This window comes from Panthera pardus, unplaced genomic scaffold, assembly GCF_024362965.1.
Source record: "Panthera pardus isolate Hobbes unplaced genomic scaffold, ASM2436296v1 HiC_scaffold_24, whole genome shotgun sequence".
Lineage (NCBI taxonomy): Eukaryota > Metazoa > Chordata > Mammalia > Carnivora > Felidae > Panthera > Panthera pardus.
In genome coordinates, this window is record NW_026526810.1 from 133172906 (window position 1) to 133197682 (window position 24777).

Sequence of the window (24777 nt, forward strand, 5' to 3'; positions counted from 1 at the left end):
AAATCAGTCTTCATGACCTCACTTGTCTTCCTCTGGACATTTTCTCAGGCCATTCTCCCTACCCGGAGTACCCTTTCTCTCACCTCTGTGTATCAAGACGTTACATCAACAACTGTCCTTCCAAATCTATAATTTTTCAGGATGCAAATCAAATATGATCTCTTCCACATTCTCTGAATCCTTTTGTAATTTTCCAACCCGTTCTACTTTTTCAGTATTTCTCACTATCAAGATTCTTGAGAAATATACATCCGAATTTTCCTATAAGACAGGGAGCTCCTTGAAGGCAGAGTTCAGGTCTAATTTGTATTCCATTTTCTCCCAGTGCTTAGTACAGCACTTAGCACAAAGTAGGCATTACCAGCTTTTACCAAGACCTTGCCATATGCCAGGAGAGTGCTGGGGATGACAGCACAGAGCCAGCTCACGTGTTCTGCTGCTGGGATTCCAAGAGCTGGAAGCATACCTGTTAAATAAGCCTGTTCAGTGCCTTTATGATCACTGCAAACATCAATCATTGAAACCACCATTACACTGTAAGTACTGAACAGTACAAATTTGGGCAGCTCAGTATCTTTATCCCATGTGTCCAGTTCAGAAGCTAACGCCCATGCGTAATGGAATCTCTCAATCACTCAAGAATTGCACTGGTCATTTTCATAATAATTTCTTGGGGTTTTTTTTAATGCTATTTCTATTTGGTGCCATTATATCACTGAAATAGGGACTTGGCCTGAGTTCTGTATTGCTGGGGGGAAAATGTAGGCTTTATTACAAATTTACATCCAAGAAGGTGGGCTGGCAGGACCAGGGAGGATTTTTCTGGTATAGGAGGCTCCCAAGAAGGGTGGAGCCATTCTCAACCAGATCCAGAAATTAGCAGGGAGAAACTGGCATCCGTGACTTTGCCCATTAAGTGAAAAGTTGAATGTGCCAACTTCTACATGGACTGCCAGAAATGCTGCCCCGAATACCACCCAGCCTCTGCCTGAAGACATTCCAGTGCAACAAATGTGCAAAAGCCATGGCAATCCCAGACTCTCTGACCACACAGAGGGAAGATACCTAGCTCAGACCTGAGGGAAAGTGAGAGAGGGCTTCCTAGGAGAGGAGTCACAAAGGCTCAAGGAAGTCTACGGTCTAACCAGAAACAGACTGACACATGCATAGTTTTCTGGGCAAAGCCCAGATGCTGGAGAGCAGAAGGCCACTCTGGGCCCTTGGGAGAGGGGTGGGTGAAGCCAGGGGTGAGGGGTCAGGAGCCTCCTGCTCCAGCCAGATCATGAAGGACAAAGGGCCCACAGTGCAGAGCTCAGCATTTAGGCTTTACTTTGAAGGCAATGGGGTTAATGAGAAGTCCAAATACACAGCAGAGGGCATGTGATTGGCTGCCCTAATGGGGGGAGCTTGAAGGACCCCAGAGAGACCTGTGCAGTCTGCTTCAGAAGGAAGGCCATTCTGAAGGGGTGGTGTAGGCGGAAGCACCCAGATAATAATCAAATCCCCAGAGAAGTAGGTTACAAACTGAGTAAATGCTAGGAAGCCTGGTCCCAGGGGGCTAGGAGGGCCTCAGGAAGTCAGGAAAGCCTCCCCAAAGAAGTAATATTTAGGGGGGACCAAAGAGATATGAAAAGTAGGTGAGACAGGATAAAGCCTTCCAGGCACAGAGAACAGCATGTGCTAAGGCACTGAGGCAAGCGGGGAAGCTCTGGCATTTTCTAGGCTCTCCACACTCATCTTCCATGACTCCCCCACTCCAGTGACCCTGCGCATATCTGGTCTTTCCCATCTTCCAGTCTGCGTTGCTTGTCCTTCCCCGGGAGCCCCCTGGGGCCAATTCCAGGGACACCTCCTCTGTGGAGTCCTCAGTGCTTACCTGGCACTTGGCCATTCTCTGCTCTGTGTCCCCACAACACTGTATACGTGTCTCCTCTCTAGGGTTTATCATTTTCGAAACTATTTACACATTTGGCCTTCCCACTAAATTGCAAGTGTCTTGGTCCAGAGACCATCTTTTATTTCGTCTTTTTTTTCAACTCTGGCTTTCCGCGTCGTCTGGTGCACAGAAGGCCCTCGATGAGCGGGGTTTTTACATGAAGAGAGTAATCCAGGTTTCCAAACCTCAGCACTGTTGACACTTGGGGTCAACACTTCTTTGTTTTGGGGACCCTCCCGTACGTAGCATCCCTTGTTCTGGCTGCTAGATGCCAGCAACACCCTCCACCCCAAACCGGGACCACCAAAAATGTCCCCTGGGGCTAGAAATTGCTCCCAGTTGAGAACCACTGGATTAGTCCAGTCAAGGCTCTCACTTTTCCAGCAGGGAAACGGGGGAGCAGAGGTGGTCTGGCGGCCAAGCTTCTCCTCTCCCTGAAGAGCTTCCAGTCAACTGGCACACACGCAATCAAGAGGGAGCCGAAAAGTCAGGCGAGGGGAAAAGAAACGGTCTCCAAACACACAGATTGCCTTATCTGAAGTCTTCTGCCAACATCAACTATCGGACCGCGGAGTTGATCCCCATCTTGTAAACAAGAAGGGAGGTGGCTCAGAGGACGACGCCCTCCCTCGCAGGCACCGAGAGAGGCTGGCCTCCCTCCAGACCCCGGGAGGTGGCCACCCGGGTCTCCACGGGACACGCAGCCCTGCCACGCGGCCACTGAAGCTGCCAGGCGAGGAGCACCGAGGTCCAGCCCCAGAAGCCTCACCTGGGGCTGTAAGTGACAGACCCAGCAAGGAGCAAGTGAGGAAGATAGCCCCCCAGGAGCAGAAATGCAGGGGCAAAGCCTTGTCACCCTACAGGTTTACCAACCAGGACAGGAGTTCGAAGGTCAGGCGTGTCCATGTGGGGCCAGCTCAGGATACGCTTGGCTCTGCACCCTACTGGGAGCATAACAATGCAGCGTCTCTGAACCTCAGTCTCCTCACCTGTAAAATGGACGTAATCGGAGCACATCCCATAAGCCAACGGTGTGGAGTCCTTGGCACAGCGAGTTCTTACCAAGGACAGGGTAAGCACGCATATGTGTCACCATTGTACACACAAACCAGGTCCAGAAAGTGGCCTTTCCCCAAAAGATTTTAAATGTCTGAAGAATGGCGAGGAGGCTCTGTGACATGTGGCTGTGGGGTGGCAGGAGAGGAGAAGCCCAGATCTGCCTTCTCACTTCTGTTTCCTCGTTGACGAAGAGGAGAAAACGAAACCTCTCCTCCTCGCTTGTCAAAGCTGTGGTGAGGGTCAAACCAGATGAGCGTTTTCCTAACATTTGTGACTGTGACTCACGGTAAGAAACATACAGTAAAGCCTCAGATTGTGAGTAATGTGCTCTGCGAGCGTTCCGCAAGGCGAGCAAACATTTCTAACAAATTTTAATTTGATACACGAGCGACGTCTTGTGATACGAGTAGTACGTGATGGCAAACGTCACAGGATCACAATTGAGCTACTGGTTCTCTCTCTCTCTCTCTCTCTCTCTCAGGCTGCAAGATTGTGGGTGACTGTCTCCCATGCTCCGATGCTCAGTCTCAGGCCACTTCTAAGCACCTATGGACGGTCCTTTGCTTTTCCATACAAAAGTAAGCTCAGGAACGCTTTGCTTCATTCTAGGTCAGGCTGCCTGCAGACACAGACCCTTTCCTCTGCTGCCTCATTGCCAGTTCGATTAAATACAGTCTGTGACAAGAGTTTATTAATACTGTACTGTAGTCAACATCCGTGCAAGCATATACAATGGCCCCCATGCAGAAAAAGATTCCGTGGAGCCAATAGACAGCAGTGATTCCATTAGGGACAGTGAAAGTCGTCCTACACAGTAACCCTCCTCTCTCTTGTGTCCCTCACACCAGTCAGGAAGGTTTTCAAAGTGCAGGCTAATTTGTTCATTTTTCTTTATATTTTATATTTTCTTTATAATTTTGTATTATATTACAGGATTGCAATCGTTTTTATATGAATATTTTTGGGTTGTGGAACGAATCATCTGAGTTTCCATTATTTCTTGTGGGGAAATTCACTTTGATATATAAGTACTTGGGATTACAAGCATGTTTCCAGAATGAATTATGCTTGCAAACCAAGGTTTTACTGTATAGTAAAATCCAGAATGCACACAAATGAAACAAAAAATGTCCTGAAACAATTATCTCCCTTACTGTGTTTAATGCACTCTGACAAATCCTAATCTATTTGACTTGGGTTTTTGAAATCAAATCACTCGGGTGATCTCACGACCCACTAGTGAGTCACGACCCTGCATTAGAAAAACACTACGTTTTGCAATCAATGGGAGAGTAGTTGACAAAACTGTAGAGCGATGATCAAAAGTTTGCAGATTAGCATTATGGGTGGTGTTCCAGTTAAACATTGCTGCATAACAAGCAACAGTAAAACTTAGTGGCTTACACCGATAATTTATTATTGACTCTCACAAGTGGGAGGATTACATGGTCCAGCTGGGATTGTCGTCTGAAAACTCAATTGGGCTGGACATCCAAGATGGCTTCCTCAGATGGCTGGTGGCCGGCTGAGAGGTCAGCTGAGGCTGTCAGCTGTCATCGGCCTCTCCCCATAGTTGCGCATGGCTTCTCCGTGCGATGTAGACTTCTCGCATCGTGACAGCTGGGTTCCGAAAGAAAGCGAACCAAGAGTAAAGTTTCCAAGAAGCCAGAAGCAAGGGCCTCCAAGCCATTAAAGGTTCTGCCTGGAAGGGGTCAAAGCAGTCACAGCATCATCCCAGATTCAAGGGGGAAAAACAGACTTCACCCTTGCAAGAAAGGATTGGAAAGGTCACATCGCAGGAGAGCTGCGGGATGGGAGGCATGGCTGCTTCCATCTGGAAAATATAATCCGCCACAATCGCTGATCAGGTGAGCCTCTCTCGCTCAGCTCTTCTGGGATGGCGGGCAGATCACTTTTTTCTGTGCTGGTCTCCAGGTTTTCGTCAACAGAAAAGGAAGACTCATTAAATGTGTCAAAAGACTTTCCAACTCTAACCTTCTATGATCAGGATAAAGTTGGAGAACACATACCCTGCCTTACATTTTGTGTATTTGACATAGGCTAAAATCACCCCTCTCGCTCATCTTGATTCTTGCTTTGTATCGGCCAAACCCTGAAATTCTCCTATGGGTGTTCAAATCACCTCTTTTCCCTGCCGCCAGCCTGGCGAAGTCATGCTGATGGGATCCTTGCGGGCTGGCCTCGGTTCTCACTCCTAGCACCTATCAAGACAGGAAGAAGGTTCTCTGAAGTACCCATTTGGCGAAAACCGATCACCGGTGCAAGGAGTATTTGCAGCAGGCGGGGAACCTTGCTCTCCATCAGGCCTGCGCCAGCCACGCAGGATAGAGGCAAAAACCGCTAGGATTTTATGAAGCATCACTTTGTCGGGGCTCAGAGGAGGTGGAAAAGAAACGCAGCAGCCAGAACTACAAAAAGGACGAATCTGCCAGACTTCAAGATCAATTCCAGCATACACCAAAATGACTGCTTTTCAGAGGGAATCGTATTTCCTGTCCACTGCATCGCGAAGCTAGAGGCACTTAAAGAATTTGAATCTGTTCTCCTTCTCTTCGGATACAGTCACTAATCTTGCCTCCTTGCCTTCTGTCTTTTTTTCCTGGGGAGGCAACCTACTCACCTAGCACATAAAATACTCATATTATGACACCCAGGCTTTAGAGATTTACATGAGAATCAGCAAACCTTATTTTAGCCCAATATAGAGAATGTGTGATGCATGGAGGGAACTCTGGGCTTATTCCCCAGATAAGTCATTTATTTCTTTCCTCAAAGAAAAATCCAATATCCTGAGATCAGATGCATATTGAAGCTTTGGTGGAAAAGAACCAGACAGGGCTGGATTAACATGTTCACATCGGCCTCTCCCCATAGAGTGATCTGTGAAGATGTGGGAGCCTCCGTGGAAGAATCGTCCCAGTGCCTCTGACCTGGTCATTGGCCACAGCATCCTGGGACGGGTTAGCGTCCGCCTCACCCGAGCAATTCGGGGAGTACTTTCTGATTTGCCAACTCATGAGACATGCACGTTTTCTCTCCATGTTTCAAGAGGTTATTTATCAGCAAGCAGAAGACAGCAAGCCTGGCCTTCAGGGCTCTCGTGGACCCTCCTTCCTACCTGCTGGCCCTGCGTGTGCAGCCACGCCATCAGGCCAGGCTGCTGCAGGTATCTGGGCTCAGCACCCGCTGCCCCCTCTGCCTGTGACACCTTTCCTACCCCATCCCTACTTAGGGGCACCTATTCATGAAACGCCAAACAGCGCCTCGCACACAGAAGCACTGGTCCATTTTAACCGAATAACCGGACAGACGGAAAAAGAGCGACCGATCAGCCACCAGCCAGGCTGCAGGCTTTATCTCCCAAACATCACCTTTCAGTCCAATTATTTGGAACGAGCCTCGAGAAATGACACCACCTTCCATGGTAGATTCTCACAGCAGAAACCCAGGAGTCTTTTCTCTGGTCCCTGCCTCTGTCTCTCACCACACATCCCTGTCACCCACAAGTTCGGCCCAAGCCACCTCTGAAATAGGTCTTAAAACCCCATCCAGGGGCACCTGGGTGGCTCAGTCCGTTGAGCATCTGACTTCGGCCCAGGTCATGATCTCACTGTTGGTGGGTTCAAGCCCTGCATCGGGCTCTGTGCTGACAGCTGGAGCCTGGAGCCTGCTTCGATTCTGTGTCTCCCCCTCTCTCTGCCCCTCCCCTCCTCATGCTTTGTCTGTCTCTGTCTGTCAAAGATAAATAAACGTTGAAAACAAATTTTTCGTTTTAAAAACCCATTCACATTTCTCCTTCCCCAGAGTTCCACCATCTCTTACCTGGGTCCCCTTAAGCCAAGGATTTGTCGCCCGCGGCCAACAGCCTGCCGCTGGCACCCCCTTCTGAACCTCGTCCAAGAGCACGCACATCCCAGAGCAGCCCCAGCCAGAGACTGACAGACAGGAGGCTGAAGTCCCGGTCATTCGGCCGATGAGGGCCGTCTACACTCAACGTGGGGCTGGTTGAGGTGCTGGCAGCCTGCATCCCAGCTAGACTTCCTCTTCTACGCCCCCCTGCTGCCTCTCCTGCCCTCCCACAGGGATTTGTCCCTAGTAAATGCCCTGCCCCTCACATTCCAGCTCAGCGTCTGCTTCCTGAGATCTAACCTGCAATGTGTGTGAAGGTGGGTAGGATGCCATCCAAGCAGCTGCGTGTTTAGTTCAGACGTCGGCCTGCTGCATAGCCCTTCTGGGCTGCTACAACCCAACACTACAGACTAAGGGATTTCAATAACAAACATTTACTTGTTATGGGGCTGGGGGCTGGAAGTCCAAGGTCAAGGTGCCAGCAGATTCAGTGTCTGGTGAGAACCTGCTTCCTGGTTCATAGACAGAGGCATTCTGCTGTGTCCTCACATGGCAGAAACACGAGGAAGCATGTCGGGGTCTCTTTTACAAGGACACTAATCTCATTCACCTCCCAAAGACCCTGCTTCCTGGGATTTGGGATTAGAGCCTTACCATATGGATTTGAGGGACATAAACGTGCCATCCACGGCACGTGCCGGGTTAAACTGCATTCTCAAAAGGGGTCCACTGCTGACAACTAGAAAATTATTAAAGCTTTTGCACCACACAGCACTTCCTCCTAAATGCAGTATCTCCAGGGAGAAAAGAAAGACAAGTTGGGGCGGGGGGGGGGGGGGGGACAAGAAGAAGGAAGACATCTGGGGCTTTCAACAGAGCACAGGACCCTGTGTGATGCTGTCTCCTCTCTGCCCTTTCTCCTAAATTGTCGCACACACACTTTCTGCATTCAGCTGGTCTCCCCCTAGACTGGAGCCCCTTGAGGGCGGGGACAGTGCCCATCGTTCTGCATAGCACGTGGACAAGTCCCAGACGAGGCAATGACGTGCAATGAGTTTGCAGGAGGTGTGTGCACACTCTTGGTCAGGTGTTTTGGTCTACATTTCTTTCTATCACTGCAGCTATGTATGTCTTGAAGTCAGGTAAAATGACTTCTCCCACTTTGTTCTTGTTTTTCAAACGCATTGTAGCTATCCTAGTTCCTTTCCATATAAATGTTCGAATAATCCTGCCTCAGTCTGCAAAAACCACGCTGGCTTCTGATAGGAGTTCCATTGGACCTGTCAATTCGGGGAGATTCTACACCTTTGCCATCTTGAGTCCTCCGACATGAACACAGAACATCACTCCATTCCCGTGGACCGTCTTTGATTTCTTCCATCAGGATTTTGTACTTTTCAGCAACCAAGCTCAGTCTGAGTTTTCTTAGATTTATATCCAAGTATTTTTTGGAGTGTTTACAAATGGTATTGCATTTTTTATTTTGATTTCCATGTGTTCATTGCTAGTGCACGGAAATAAAATCTTGTTTTGTATATTTATCTTGTATCCTATCACTTTGCTGAGCTCAATTATTAGTTCTAGGAGTATTTTTGTAGATTCCTTGGGATTTTCTTTTTTTCATTGTTTATTTACTTTTGAGAGAGAGAGAGAGAACAAGCCAGGGAAGGGACAGAGAGAGAGGGAGCCAAAGCAGGCTCCAAGATCCAGAGAGAGAGGGAGAGAGCACAAGCCAGGGAAGGGACAGGGAGATGGGGAGCCAAATCAGGCTCCAGGCTCCAAGCTGTCAGCACAGAGCCTGATGCGGGGCTCGAACTCACGAACCTTGAGATCATGACCTGAGCTGAAGTCCGATGCCTAACCCACTGAGCCACCCAGGAACCCTGGGGATTTTCTATATATACTATCATGTCATATGCAGGTGTATACTTGTTTTGATTACTACCTTTGATTTATAGCACATAATCCTAATTTATAATAACAGTCTAATGTTTCCATTTTAAACACGTTCATGTAAAAAAAAAAAGCGAACAGATTTACAAGAAAATGTTAAATAAATAGCAGTAAAGGAAGTGCGCAAAGAGGGCAAAAGTTGTCAGCGCTGACACAGCATGAGAAACCTTGCGTTATGTCATGGAATGTTCACACCAGCCGTGCCCCCACCAGGTGCGGCCCACCTCCTAACAGTATCAGAGGATACAAGGAACGAGCACACAGGGACAGAAGATAGCATCGTTGCCAGTATTGAGTTTTTGCCAACATCTTCACGGCACTAGCTCAACGTTCCTTAAAAACCCAGAGATCGGTCGGTTAGGTCAGCTGCAGGTAAAACTTCGGGATGAAGGCTTTCCACGTTAAGTTGCCTGGCCCAGAGGGTCTTTGCCAGTGTGGCTGGTACACCAAAGCCCTCCTAACATACTCACCCAAGCTCCGCCCTCCCGCTGGCCACCCTAATCAGCTTTTGCGCCAATGGCTTCATCAGATCTAATAAAAATCTCCCCCTCCGAATAAGACGTCTCATGACATCACTCCCCTCAGGGGAGCTGGGAGGATGACCTTCCATTTGATGGAAGAGAAGGATTCATTTTGATGGTCTGCCCCTGCTAATGTGTGTTTAGACAGAGCAGGACGATCAATACCAAGGAGAGGATGCTGATTTGACTCACCGGAGTTGAGGAAAGGACGCTGCTTCCCCATCCATTTTTATAAATCACTTTAAAGGCCTATCGATCTTTCCCTGGGCACTGAGGGGCACCAACCCCCTGGGCAGCAGTCTGTCAAGCCCCTTAACCCTTTCTAGTATCCCGCTCCCGGCGAGAGCCATCGGCTTGCAGACACTTGGGCTGATGCTCCCTCCCTGGGCCCGAAGCCTGGCTGAACCAGTCCACCAAGTGTGGTTTTCAAGCCATTTGGGAAATAAGGAGGTGCCCTTCACCCCTACGTGCACATACACACACGTACACGCACATGTACACACACTGACGCACATCGTCTCATGTGCAAATACAGAGACCCATGTAAACCCAGCACTGAAATAAAGCAAAAGCATGAAGTTCACACACAAGCAATAGGTCATAAACCACCATTTACCGAGACACAGGGGCCATTCGCTATCTCTCCAACTGTATTTATTTTGACCCAATTTCACTACTTGGGAAGTTGGGAAACAGCGTATAATGGGGTTCATTCTGGGCCACCCCAAACTTCAGGGACAACTCTGATTTGGGTCTCTCCTTCCCCCGGCTCAGAGATGTCACCCACACATCTAACTAATGGCTCTCAAGCACAGTGCTACCAAACACAGGTGCACCATGGAGATAGCTTTTGAGATGTCCCAAGTTGTTATTAAAAATAGTCACTTAAAAGAGAGCTTTGGGTTATTTTTATAACTTCGAGCAGAGCTCATCCCTGGAGGAGTATCACTATGGAGCATTTGAGTCCCGGGCTGCTCTCCTGAGTCGGTGATTTCTCGCCCCAGTGGCCCGACACGTCTCTACTTCAGCCACTCCCCATGGCCCCTCATCTTTGCAGGGGATTGTGTGGCGTCCTGTGTCGGTGGGGTTGGGCTCTGCACGTGACCATGAAGGGATGGGGTCCAGCCGGCAGCTAGGAGCCTGTCCGAAGCTCAGGATAGGTGAGCCATCGAGGTACGAGTGCAGGGTTGTTTATGCGGCAGTGACAGGGCACCTCCACTGTCCTCAGTGACGGCCACTGTCAACATGGCCTCCGATAGGGCATCTGCTGACCACTGGAAACTTCCCAGGTTGGGGTTCAGGGCCTCCCGGGAACACAAAGAAGGCCATGGGCAGTGAGTGGAGTGCCTGGCACTAACCTTGAACGTGCCTCCTTCTTTATCTTCATAACAACCGGCTCCATCACTTTTATGGAACTAAAACCAAAACTTCTAGCAGGGACCGGAAATAGATCCTGCCAATCCCATGAGGAAAGGGAAGGGAGGGGCACAGGAGGGGAGAGAAGGGGGCTCTCTTGCCTGAGCCTCCTCCAGTCCTCAGTCCCCTGTCCACCACGGCTCCTTCTGTTCCCACCTTGGTCCCTCCCAGGTCACTCTCTTCCAACCTGGCAAACAGGGTGGCCTTCCCAAGGCACCAAGAAACAGGTCACCTCCCACCAAACCCTCAGTCTCCTCCCACGAAGAAGATAAAATCAGACCTCTTTCTTGGTGCAGTTAACTCCTCACCCCAGACCCTCCGGCCCCTGCCGGGGAACCGATCCAGATCCCCCAACGGTGCCCCCATACCCCCTCTCCTTCTTTCACGTTCCTGCATCGTCAGCCCCAACTTCAGGTGGAGAAACCGAGGTTTGGAGAGACTGAGTTGCTTGCCCCAAGGTCACACACCAGGACGTGCCCAGACCTGAAGCCCACGCCCTTTCTCCCACGGGAAAAGGGTCAGATGGTTAAGCTTGGCCAAGACGGGGCAGAAGCAGAATGGCCCGAGGTTCCCGGGCAGCCCCAGTCGGTCAGAGGCCCATCTTCTCCCCCGGGGTGACCTTTGCTGGGTCACTGAAGGCCTCGGGCTCTCACTCGGAACAAAGTCACAGCCTGGAAGGCTTACTGGAAGGAGCAAGGGCCAGGTCCTGGGTCTTTCATACAAATGCAATGGCCTCCTGCAGGCAGAGTCTGCTTGCCTGGCTTGGGAAACTCAGAGAGCATTCGGGTGGGGGGAGACTTGATAGGAAACCCCTCAAGTTTCAGGGGTAACTCTGATCTGGGAGGCCCCGGGGACATGCTTGACTGTCCACCCCGTAGGATTAGAAAAAGTACAAGAAAGCATGCTGGGAACCAGGAGCTCTGAGCAAATGGGAGTTTGCTGTAACCAAGGCCGCCTGGCTGCCTGGCTGGGAGTGGGGGGGTGGGGTACGCAGCAAGAGGAAAAGGCTGGGAAGCAGCTGGAAAACGCTCTTATGGGCTGGCCTCCAGCAGAGCAGTGCTGATCTGCAGAATCGTTTGCTCCTAGAAGACTCTATCTGCCCCGTACCTTGCTGTGCGATCCCAAGTAAGTCCCTGAACTTCTCTGAACCTCTTTCTTACAGCTGTAAACTCAGCATATTGAGCTAGCCTTTTAGATCTTTCCAGGCATGAAAGGCACACAAAATATCAGCACGTTCCCCCAGCTCCATGCCACGAGGCGCAGGCACCCGCATCCTGGGAGGTGTCCCTGCTCCCATATTCAACCCAGACTCTGAGAACCACGTGGTTCCCGAGGTTGCAGAACGAGATGGGGGCCCGGGGCCAGGAGCCGAACCAGCTCCATCTGCCTCCAGGGCGGTGCCCTCCCTCCTTGCAGGCGCTGGCCTGAACCGGCTGGCCAGCCCCCCAAGCCTCCCATGCTGGTGGGACAGCCGCCAGGCACAGCCAGTGTGTCCTCCACGGCAGCCCGTGCCAAGCGGCCCTGCCCAGACCGCACGAGGAGCTGGCCGTGGCCTGCCAGCCTGTTTCTCATTTAGAGCAAGCCCCGGCTGCAGCCCAGACATTCCAGAGGGGACATACAGACACCAATCCCGCCCATGGCTTGGGAAACTTGGGAAACGGGGCTGCAGGCAGCCCCGTGGTCAGAGAGTGCCACAGTGTCTTCCCTTCCCCGTTGACATTTTGAAAGTTGTTTAACCCCTCGAGGAGTTTGGGCCACACTTTTGGGGCCCTGACCCTGGCATTCAAGGCCCCCCGTGGCCAGGAATAAAAGTGAGCCCGCAGAGCAGGCCAGACTCCTCTCTGGGTCGGCCCTCCCCTGGGTCTGCCCACCGGGCACACACACGGTTGGTCTCCAGCTCTCGGACAGCCTCACCTCCAGCTGGGAGTCCGGAGGCTTCCTGGTGGAGGGGGCGTTGAACAATACAATGCCGCTGATTATGTGTCAGCTGCTGGCTCAAGTGAGGTCCCCCACCCCCTCCCGGCAAGGTGCAGGTGGGATCGCTCAAGCTGTCCTTGGAAGAATCGTACCCTTCACACATCCTTGAGTGAGTTAATTATAGATTGCCGCCTAATGATATAAGTAGAGCTCCTGAATTCCGCCAAAGTGACAATCTGCCATCAACATAAAGCCGCTGCCCGTGCTGCTAGCCGGCCAAGCATCCGGGCGCGAGGCTCTGAGTTCTTCCTGGCCGCCCCCCTCCGCCTCCTGCCCAGCACCTGGATTATGCTTGCTTGGTCTGCTAGTCAAAATAAATTCTTTCTCCCTCCAGGGCTGCCATTTCAGCCCCCAAAGGTATGGCTTTTTCTTTTTCTTTTTTTTTTTCCCTTTATCTGTTTTTTTGTGGTTTTTTTTTTTTTTTTCCCCCTCTGATTTATAAACCCCTGCTAATGGGACCAGGGGCTTTGAAAACCGGTTCCCGCACAGCATGGCAGTTCATTACAAAATTAAAAATAGAATTATGGTAGGGTCGAGCAAGTCCACATCTGGATATATACTCAAAAAGCAAGGTCTTGAACAGATATTTGAACAGATATTTATAACAGCGTTATTCTCAATAGCCAAGGGGTAAAAGCAGCCCTACTGTCCGTCTACGGATAAGTGGATAAGCAAGAGGTGAGCCATCTAAACAATGGAATACTATTCAGCCTTTAAAAGGAAGGAGATTCTGATGCCTGTTCGAACATGGATGAAGCTTGAGGACGTTGTGCTGAGATAAGCCAGCCACAGAAAACAAATACTGCACGATTCCACTTGTATGAGGCCAAGATCATAGAGATGGAAAGAATGCTGGTTGCCGGGAGCTGGGGGCCGGGGCCGGGGGTGGGGGGGTGGTGGATGGAGAGTCAGTGTTCCATGGAACAAAGTTTCAGTTCTGCAGGATGAAAGGTATTCTGGGGACGGACCGCGGGGTCCGTTATGAATGCGCTTACAGCCCCTCAGCTTGGAAATGGTTAAGACGGTAATTTTTTCATGTTTGTTTATTTATTTTGAGAGAAAGAGAGCGGGAGCTCGAGAGCAGTGGAGAAGCAGAGAGAAAGAGGGAGGGAGAGAATCCCAAGTGGGCTCCCCGCTGTCAGCGCAGAGCCCTCCACGGACCCCACGAACCATGAGATCATGACCCGAGCTGAAATCAAGAGTCGGACGTCCAACTGACTGACTGAGCCACCCAGGCGCCTCTAGAAGAAAAGCAAAAGAGAAAGAAAGAGAGAGGGAGGGCTTGCCAGTCTGAGCGCCCAGATCTAGCCATGCCTGAGGCTGGACTTATCCCCCACCCTTTAATTAATTCCATTTTCTTCTTCAGCCATTCTGAGTAGGGTTTCTATCACTCGCGACCCTAAGAATTCTATTTGCTACAGAAACAGACCCTCGGAATTAACCCCTGCCAGCTTCCACCCACTGCTGTCCCCTCTCCCTGTGTGGGGTTGTGCGTGCAGCTACAACAGACAACCTGGAAACCTAAGTGCCTTGACACAGCCAGGGTTTATTTCTGACTCGTGTCCCGGTCCACCACAGGGGAGGGGAGCTTAGCGGGGGACTGGCCGGTCTCCAAGCAGCTTTCCTTCCATCGAGTAGCCCACCAACTCGGGCCTCAGAGTGTCCGCTGGGGTCTGTGTGCCCCCCCCCCGCCCCCAGTCAATGAGGGGCCAGAGCATGAGGAGAGGACGGAGACCTCCACAAATAACACCTGGCCCAGAGAAAAGAGACCCTCATGGGTGCACAGCACCGCCCGTCCACTGTGCCCTCCCTGTCTCTCTGGGCATGCCCGGCCCCCCTTGGTTTGCCTTCCCAGCTGGACCCAACAGTGTCTGCCGGTCTCCCCACCATCTTCCGCTTTCCTGGACCCCTCTACAGTTTCAGCCTGACAGTCTGCAGGGGCCTTGCCCTCCCTGAAAGCTGGGTGTGACTGACACAGCACCCGCCCTTGGAAGGTTTGTGGGGTGGAAGAGGAGGGGGCTGGGCAAAGGCCCGGAGAGCGATGGTTGCAGACTAATGCCCTTAGCACCCGGAATGCCCGCTGTTGCGCCGGTGGCCTCTGTCTCTCCCTCCCCCAACCCCCGCCTCCATCACTGCCCAGACAGGACCCTCAAACGGAGACCCAGAGGGGACTCACAGAACGTGGCCTGAACCCCGCTCATTTTACAGACGGGTAGGATGGGAGTTACGGGGCGCAGCTCAGACGCATACCCCGGGCCCCCCCCCGTCCGGGGCTCCTCCCCTGGGCCCAGCTCCCGAGCCCTGACCCAGGAGGCAACCTGCATTTACAGATCCCCTGCCCAGGGCCCCAGCCTGTGGAAGATGCTTTTCGCATCCCCCGGCTCTATTTCACATAATCAGTTCCCCGTTCTGCAGGACCGGTGCCGTGGCTGGTCCCTCGGGGAGAGGAGGTGAGGAGGGCAGCCGGCCCGCAGGAACAGAGCTGGGCCCAGATCCCGGAGCTCCGCCCCGCCCTCCCACCCCACCCCACCCCCACCCCAGGGCCCACCAGCTAGGGGAGCGTGAGCTCTGGGCTCCCGCAGGACAGGGACACACGCGGCGCATCACGCACAGGCTCAGCCGCCAAGAGGGAGGAAAGGGAGAGAGAGAGAAAGAAACGTGGCCAAAGCGAAGGCAGCGGGGAAGAAAAGCCAAGAACAAAGCCCACTAATATTACTAGCTAAAGACCCGTTTCTCTGTAAACTTTAATTCATCCACTAAATGTCAAGCGCCGTTGGCTAGAGCACATTTCCACACTTCTCCTTGTTATTAATACGTACTTAGCGGCAGGGGGAATTAGAAGTTCCGTAATAATACCCTTCCCAAAACACTGCCGATGAAAATTTCTGTTTGAAATTTAAGGAGAATTCTATTACGGCTGCAACACATTATGTGAAAGGCCAGCATTGGCAAGATTCGCTTCTGCCGCCCCCACCCGTGGCTGGCCTTCCCCTGCCAGGACGGAAGCCTGTGGAATGTGGCCACGCATGGCCAGGGGCGGGGGACACGGCCGACGTGGCCCGTGGCTTTCTGCTCCCTCTCCGCCCCCCTCCGAGAGGCCTCCTCAGCCATCCCTGGGCTCCATCCTGCTCCCCTTGGCCACACAGGGAGTGCCCCGACGATGTCTGGGGACCCCTCCCCACCAGCGGGCAGGCACAGGAATGGGCCCAAGCTCTTATGTCAGCCCCAAACACCTTAGTGACAGGAGGCCCCCCGGCTCGGGGGCTCCAAGGGTGAAAAAGAAAGTCTACTCTTTGTCTATACTGACCTTGCCTCGGGACTGGGATGTCCGTCACTCATGCATTTTTTTTCTCGTTACCCCGCAGCTGTGAAGGAAGAGGACATAATTGAGTGCATTACACCTCACTGTGTCCTTGCAGGTCTCTGTCGTCGCTCCCCACGACCCAGAACTGGCCGGTCTCTCCCTCCCGTCCAAGTCAGAGCGCCTCCTAAAGCCCCCGTGACACCCGGTACCTCTTCAGCCAAGTTCCTTAACTGAGAACCTCAGGCCCTGCCCATGTCGGCCCATCCGGGCCTTTCCTGCCCCCATGTCACTCATTCAGCCTCACCCTCCGTGCTCGGCAGGACCGCGTGGCCCATGGTTCAGCACTGTGTGTGCATTCTCATACCTCTGGGCCTTTGCATATGTTATCTCTGGAACCCCCCTCCTCCTCTGCCTGGCAGACTCCTCCTTCCTTCGGGCAGCCCCTCCTCCCCCAGGAAGGCGCTGCTCTCCCACTGCCCCCCAGGCTGGCTCTGCCCCCTCTGTGGGCCCACAGCCCCGTAGAATCTCTAAAGTAACCTCTGCATTCGTGCTGCCCGGTCCTGAGCCTGTCCCTCTCGCCAGCCCGGCAGGCCCTTGGGGTGGGGACTGGCTCCCCAACCTCTGTGTGGCCAGTACCTGCCACAGGCCCTGGCGCATAGTAGGTGCCCAACCAGAATGTTCCCCGTGAAAGAAATTTGCTGAACTAGACACCGTCCCTCCCTCCCAGGGTTCAAGGCTACCGGAGGAGCGGGGCGGCTTTGTGATGCCTCGGCTTGGCCCGGCTGGGCTACCCTTCCCAGATCCCCCTCCCTGAAGCCTTCCAGTTAGAAGGTGGCAAAGACACATCTTCCCATCTTCCCGCAGAAGCAGCAGCCACGCTCGTGCTTCCCGCTCGACGGTCCAGGCGGGCTCGTCGGCAGCTCACACGCGATGCCCGGCCGCACCTGCTCCAGCCTCCGCCCCTGAGCCGGCGCGCGTGTCCCCTTCGGGCAGGACGGCCTGGAGGACGCGAGCAGGGCTGGGGGCCGCACAAACTGGCAGAGAGACTCCCGTCCGTCCCCACACGTTGCAGCACCGTTGTGATTCCAGCTGACTCTCCCCACGTCCCCTTTCACACCCCTCTTCTCCTCCCAACCTTCCGCTCTGCAGACTGGAAGCTCCAGCGTTGGAGGTAAGGCCCGCAGATGTACAGGGACCGAGGTACAGAGCTCCCACGGCCCGATCCCTGCAGCAGGACCACATACTTTCCAGCAGTTCCGCTCCTCCGACCCGACCCCGATGGATAGAAGATGGCCCTGTTCGGGTTCAACCACAAGACTCCAACAGCAAAAAACTCTGAGACGGGAAACGCTGAAGCATCAGGGGGCAGGGATGCCAGGGAGAGCTGCAGAGAGGAGTGGCCTTGACCTCAGCCTTGAACACCAGGAGCATCCAATGGAGGCGGCCTGTGGCCCCCAGGATGAGGGAGTGGGCCCTGTTAAGAGCCAGCCCTCTGCTGTGTGGGAGGACAGCCACCCGAGAGTCCCCAGCTCCTGGCTCTCCAACCTCTGTGTGGCCAGTACCTGCTACCCGAGAGTCCCCAGGTCTGGGGTCACCCAGCCTGAGGGGTGATGCCAACCCAGGCGGGGGCTGCTTGAACTTCACCTGCACCCCAGATCCTCATCGTCGGAAAATGAAGGTCAATCACAAGAGAAAACTGCTGAAGCCAAACATGAGGTCAAAGAGTTAGGTGCTGGCATTTTCAATGGAAAAGGGATCCGAATCCGGGGTGAGCCGTGGAGGAGAGGTTTGGTCTGTCTGAGGACAGAGCTTCCGAGAGAGCATGGAAGGTGGCAAGCCCATGGCATTCCCTCCACCAGCCGCGTGGCCCGGGGCAAGGATGTGGCCACAGAGAGCTCTCAGGAACATATTCCTGGGCCTCCCTGCCGGTCCTCAAGCAGCTGAGAAAGGACCACCACGGGAAGGCAAGGGACATGCCAGGGGGCCCCACGGAATCCAGAGGTGGACGGGCGATGAGCACAGGTGGCCCACACATGCTCCCCTTAGAAGGTAGACTCAACCCCAGAGCCAGGGGCCACCCTAAACTGAGTTACGCATCTATCGTTTGGAAATAAGCTCGGTCACAAGGCCTTCAAGGAGGTCCCTGGCACACGCGGATAGTGGCCTGAGATTTTCACAGAAACCAGTCTCTGAGCTGGTATTCCAGGACGACCCCCGTGCCTTCACCAGCTCTGGAAATGCGGCCGCCACGAGCGGGGCCCACAGCCGCGGGGCGAGGATTTCTAGCAGCAGTGGAAAAAGCCAGGGCAAGATTTAAAGCTAACCAACAAACCCAATTGGAAACAGCAGGGGGATTTGCTGTGAAAGTCGGTTTCAAGCTCACCCCATCCATAATTACTCACTTTGGAAGTGTCACGATTCTCCTGCCAAAAGTATGGCTTCCCTCCCCTTATTAAACCCCTTTCGCACCACTCCTTCTTCGCTCTGCAAAAATGGATTTCACTCAAAAAAGAAATTAGAAAAATAATTGATGTAATAACCATAACCTTGAAAATACTTCTGCCAGAATTTAAGAGCAGAAGGGAAAGGAGGCCCAAAATAAAGGCATCTCTCTGGAAATCAGAAACCTAAATTAGTTCTAAGCGCCGGCTACACCCACTTCCCCGCCAACTCTCTGAAGGTGAACACGAGCAATCTTCCTCCAGTCGCACAGGAGGCAGGACCGAGCACTGCCTCAGAATGCATGGTCCCCGCTGGTCGTGCCTCCCGCTTTTACAGGTGGGGAAACCGAGGCACGCGGATACGTCAGCTCTCTTTCCAGGCACGTGAAAGACCGCAGCTCCTCACGTCCTTCGAAGTCAGGTGTGGCCGTCTGACTGGCGTTGGCCCATGACCTATGAGCAGAAATGACGTGTGTCACTTCTGGCGGGAGCCCTAAGAGTCTCGGTGTGACCCCTCGTTCTCCTCCCCCGGGCGGCCCCGGTGATGGTGCAGGGCCACGTTATGGCGATTCTGCATCAGCCTGCGTTTCTGAGGAGCTATGGCAGACGGAGCCTTCCTGCTGAGCAGCGTTAGACGCGTAGCAAGAGCCAAAGTTCAGCTTTGCTGTGTTTGAGCCGCAGCGGGTGGGGGGGGATATTTGTTACTGCAGCGCACCTGTCTCACCCTAACAGATACGCAGCTCTGTGCATTGCCCTGGTTTTTCTTAGAAAGGTCCATCATGGCAGGTCCATGTTTCACCTTGACATGAGGAAAACCTAGCATATCGCTCGGCTTAGAATGTCGGTTGAATGGAAACTCCATGGAGAAAGGAGTCAAAAGCAAGAGGATGCAAAATGACATACCTGAACTAGGGAGATAAATGTGACACATGTGTGGGTGAAGACAGTCCACCCTCTAGGGATGACACACAGGCTCTTGATTCTAACCCCCAAACCTGCCCAGGTAACTACGAACTACTTACTGCCTCTTAAAGGCAAGGCAAAGAGGTCCAGAGCACTTAGGTGAATCCCCCAAGGTCACAGGCAGCATTTGAGCCTCCAGCCTGACTCCAAAGCCAGGGATGGCCCCCTGCCTGCCTGGGCACTCACACTCCGGGACGGGAGCCCCAGGGAGAAGCCCATGCCCTTACTGCTCATCTGCCCCTCCTGGTCGAACAAGCACAGGCAGAAGCCCAAAGGTGAAATGGGCAAGTAGGAGTCAAATGTCAATATAAGGTCGGCCTTTTGGAGGACGTGGAGGCCGCAGGCATCAGGAAGTGTGCGGTCAGAAAGAGCACTGAGCCGGTTGTAAGAGTCCCGGCCTCCGGTCCTGCCACCTGCTCATCCCCGCTCTGGGCCTCAGTCTCTCCTACTGGTGGAGCAGACAGGCTGGACAAAACCACCTCCAGGACCTGTTCCAGCTCTCAAGTTCCACAGTTCCTGTAAACATACCTCTGGCTGATAAAGGAAAGCAAGTCGAACCCTTTTAAGAAAATCGCTAAAGCCCTAAAATTACGTGAAAGCCTTTGAGATCCGTGAAGGAAAGGCATTTGCTAAATCCCCTCTATTATTTCCAAAGGATATTTTCTATTATTATTATTTACCAAAGGAATTTCTGGACAGAGTTTAAGTGCCTCAGAGCCTACAAAATAACCATCTCTTCGAAACATAACAAAAGGTTCTGAATATTCTTGGCTGATGACTTTTTCTTTGAAACATGTTCTCCACTGAACAAAGGATTTTCTTCTTTTTCCCAGTTTTTCTAAGTTTAAGTGGAACACACGCATGCACAACCTCATCGCGGTTACCAACCTAGAAAACTTTTTAAGCTGGCCGAACAGCCTAAGGACAGACACATTTATAACACAGATGGTTCTCATTTAGGACATGCTCAGTATCATCCAGTATCCTAGGAATTGATTATTAGGAAGAAGACCGGGGGTCCTGGGTGGCTCAGTCGATGAAGCATCCGGCTCTGGATTTCGACTCAGGTCATGATTTCACGGTTCATGGGTTTGCGCCCCACGTCAGGCTCTGTGCTGACAGCGTGGGGTGTGCTGGGATTCTCTGCCTCCCTCTCTCTCTGCCCCTCCCCTGCTCATGCTCTATCTCTCTTTTCCAAAAATAATAAACACTTTTTAAAAAAAAAAAAAAAAAAAGGAAGAAGACAAAAATGGGATACATCTATTGAGAACAACGAGCCAGGCTTTGCGCCGAGAGCCCCGCATGCGTTCTCTCACTTAAACCTCTATGTGACCCAGTGAGATGGGGAGACTGAGTCTAAGAGACATTTAGTCTAAGCTGACCTAAGATCGGGCAGCTGGTAGGAGCTGAAGTTGGATTCCAACTGGGGTCCTGCACACTCTAGAGTCCAGAGTCTATGCAGTGTCTCGCTGAATCCTTACGTCCAGCCCACAAGGCAAGGAGCCCCATTATACAGATGAGGAAACTGGGAATGGGCCAGAGCAAGCCACTGGCCCATGATCACCCAGAGCAAGGGTCTGTCTGGGAAGCCAGGATTCAAATTCTGGTCCATCCCACCGGACAGCCCTTTGCCTGACTCCGCACTCTTTCCAGGTAACTTAGGCCTCAAGACGCGTGCTTCTCCTGTTTGGGTTTACCTTGTGGCCCGACACATTGCTAGGGCCAACTCCCAAAACTTCCAAGTCTTAAGTGAATGGAAGAACAAGGGAATTCTTCACAGTGCCAGTAAGCATGCGTGGCCAAAGGACATTTTAAATCTCCGGAGCCGGGGTAGAAAGCTCTACCGTTGGTAGGGCCTGCAGTCATGCCTGCTTTTGCCCGGAGACCTGGGCCCTGTCGATAATTCCACTGCAAGCAGCTGTTTGCAAAGGTTAACAACTCGACCCATAAAAATGTGCGGCGAGTTGCAACTTGGCTAGCCACCTCAGACCGGGAGAGAAGCTAGCGTTTGCAAAATATGGTTCGAATAATCCCGTTTCCCCCCCCACACACACACACTTTTTTTTCTTCTTTAGTTTTAAGAGTGCAAGAAACATAGAAGTTTTGTGGTTTCACACTGATCTTTTTATGGTTCGAAAGACTCCAAAACAGAGTTGATTTAAAAAATGTCTCTGCATAATGCCGACCATTGTGTGGGCATTTTCAAGGAAGCATGCCATCCGGTGCTGGGACTTCGGGGACTTGAATGTTCTTCGTTGGCTTAAACAAAAGGTTTTGTTCTCAAACAAAAGAGACATCCTGACTCAACAACTGTCTGCGTTTTGACCTCTGCACCCAAATCCCAAATCTGCCCACAAGAGGCAATGTGACACAGGAGAGTGAGCATGGGCCTTGGGTCCAGCCAGGAAAACCTAACGCCTGGCTTGGCAACTTCCTGTCTTCAGGGCTCTGAGAATCTTAGGAATCTCAGAGGATCCTCGTTTTCCCCATCTCTATAATGGGCACAGTAAGGTCTATGTGTAGGGTTGTTGAAAAAACCCAAGAGATGATATATGTGAAGCATAAAGTAGACCCACCCATTCCTTCAAAAACTAATTGTTGAGTACTTACTAAGCGCCAGGCATTATTCTCAAAATGGGAAAATCGACAGTGAACAAGACAGACCCAGACCCTGCTTGGGTACCTTCCTGGTAGGGTGAGAGTAAACGAGTAAAGACATAAATGAGATCACATTTGATGATGAAGGCTTGAAGAGCGGAGGGTAATGTGGTACAGAGGGAAGGGAGGAGGCGCTGGGCTACTTCAGCAAGGATAACCAGTGAAGGCATCTCTGAGGGGCTGGCGCTCGAACTGAGGCTGGGCGGGGGAGAGAAAAAGAGATGCCCATGGAAACAGGGCTGGGAGCAAAGTGTTCCGGATGAGAGGACCAGCAAGTGCAAAGGCCCTGGGGCAGCATGAGATGGCCAACCTAGAGCATGTGAGCTAACAGGGAGGAGAGGAAGAAAGGCTGCAAGAGAACGCAATAGCCAAATCAGTGGATGCCTGAAAGGTCATGACCAGAGGTGACATTGGGCTTTATTGTACATTCAACGGGCAGTCACTGGTGGGGTTTTAAGCAGTGAAACTGCAGGATTCATTTGCATCCTGACACTGCTAGGCGGGGACAGAATCACGGCGAGATACGCAAGAGAACAAGAAGACCAGTTGAGACACTTTCTCAGGCTAGCCAAAGATAATGGGCTATCACAGCTGCAGTGGAGATGGAGAGGAGCGTATTAATTTGGAAATATAGTTTGGAGACGGGGCCATGGAATTAGATGGCATCTGAGGAAGGGAAGAAGGCCCAACCATTAAAAGCTCGCTAAAAGAGGGTGGGAACAGTGGCCAGTGAGGTGGGAAGAAACCGGGAGAGCAGTGTCCTGGAACTACCACAGAGAAAGAATCTGGGGAGGGAGGGAATGACCCCCTGAGCCAAGTAAGCATGAGGACAGAGAGCTGCCTGCTGGAACTGGCCAGATGCAGGTCCCATGGGTGCCCTTGACTGATACACACCATTTCTGTGAGGGGATGGGGAAGGCAAAGACTGTGAGTAAGTTCAATACGAGGTACTTTTTAAATTCCTCCATTAAGAATGGAAATTGGGCATCTTGTACCTTACCTACAGTGGCCTAGGTATTTCTTTCATGGTAATCAAAAATATCCACAATAATAACAACTTCTTGGGCCTCAGACGTCCAGTCTGTATGGTAGACTGAGCAGATGCTGAAAAGATTATCCACGCCACCCACCTCCCCTCCAAACAAATACAAGTTTTGGATACAATGTGACGATAAACTATTTAAATACAAAGTCAATTGCAAAAGCAAGGCAAAGAGAATCTCCAGGAGCTCAAAATGAGATTAAAACCCAAGCCAGAGTGGTTGATAAAAGCTGAAGACAAAAGTCTCACAGGATATTGGAACTGGTTACAGGAACTGAAGTCTAGGGGAAGAACGAGACATTAGGCTTAAATGAGGCAGAGTATGCTTCTGAGTCCCTTCATAAAGCCAGCAACCATGAAGCATGGCCCGCCCGTGAAACTCTAAGCTGAAACCTTATAAAATTTGTCCAGAGCTGATAAAACTCACAGGATCCTCAGAGAGGCAGATGCGAAGCTACTCAGAAGGGATCCCCTCAAAACCCAAGAGAACAGGGCTCCTAGAAAGCCGCCTCCTGTTAAAGATAAGCTCACAACAAAAAATTACAATCCACAGGAGCAAAAGAAGGAAAAGCACCCTGCGGTCTAGTAACAGCCAAAAGACTTAGCAAATGAGAGAAATTCACCTCGAAAACTGGAAAGAAAAGAAAAAATTAAAACAAACTTCAAGCGTAGGTAAAAATCTTCAAACAGAAACGGGAAGAAATACACACAAAAACAAGATTGAATGGAAAAACAAAGGCACATCAGAAAACAACTAAATAGAGAGTCTAAAAATGAAAAATATAATCATTAAGAGAAAAGTTAGGGCCGCATGGGTGGCTCCATCGGCTGAGCTTCTGACTCTTGGTTTCGGCTCAGGTCATGATCCCACAGTTGGTGAGTTCGAGCCCCGCATTGGGCTCTGTACCGACAGTGGGGAACCTGCCTGGGATTCCCTCTCTCCCTCTCTTGCTGCCCCTCCCCAACTCTAAATAAATAAATAAATAAATAAATAAATAAATAAATAAACTTGAAAAAAAAGAAAAACAGACCAGGGTGTCTGGGTGGCCCAGTCAGTTAATGTCCAACTTCGGCTCAGGTCACGATCTCATAGTCCGTGAGTTCGAGCCCCGCATCGGGCTCTGTGTTGATGGCTCAGAGCCTGGAGCCTGCTTCAGATTCTGTGTCTCCCTCTCTTTCTGACCCTCCCCCATTCATGCTCTGTCTCTCTCTGTCTCAAAAATAAACATTAAAAAAAATTTTTTTTTTTAATATGTTGATCTATTTTTGAGAGACAGAGCGCGTGTGAGGGAGGGGCAGAGAGAGAGGGAGACACAGAATCCAAAGCAGGCTCCAGGCTCTGAGCCGTCAGCACAGAGCCCGACAGGGGGCTCGAACCCATGAACCGCGAGATCATGACCTGAGCCGAAGTCGGATACTTAACCGGCTGAGCCACCCAGGTGCCCCTTAAAAAAAAATTTTAAGATAAAAAAAGTTAAATAGGTTAAGGAGAAGAATAGATACATTGCAACAAAACTATTGAACTCTGAAACAGACATTTAAAAATCACACAGAATGCAGAAAAAAAATGAACACTTCAGTGGATAACAGGAAAGAGTAATTTACGACCTGCGTAACAGGCAGAGAGGCTCCTGTGC

General features: G+C 51.6%; 1 long non-coding RNA gene across 1 annotated transcript; it reads left to right on the forward strand.

Moving 5' to 3' along the window:
* Positions 1–444: 444 nt before the first annotated feature.
* LOC109274624 (uncharacterized) lies at positions 445–7132 on the forward strand. The gene is made up of 2 exons (XR_002083753.2): positions 445–536; positions 6821–7132. It is a non-coding gene; the product is annotated as an uncharacterized LOC109274624 (long non-coding RNA).
* The last annotated feature ends 17645 nt before the right edge of the window (positions 7133–24777 follow it).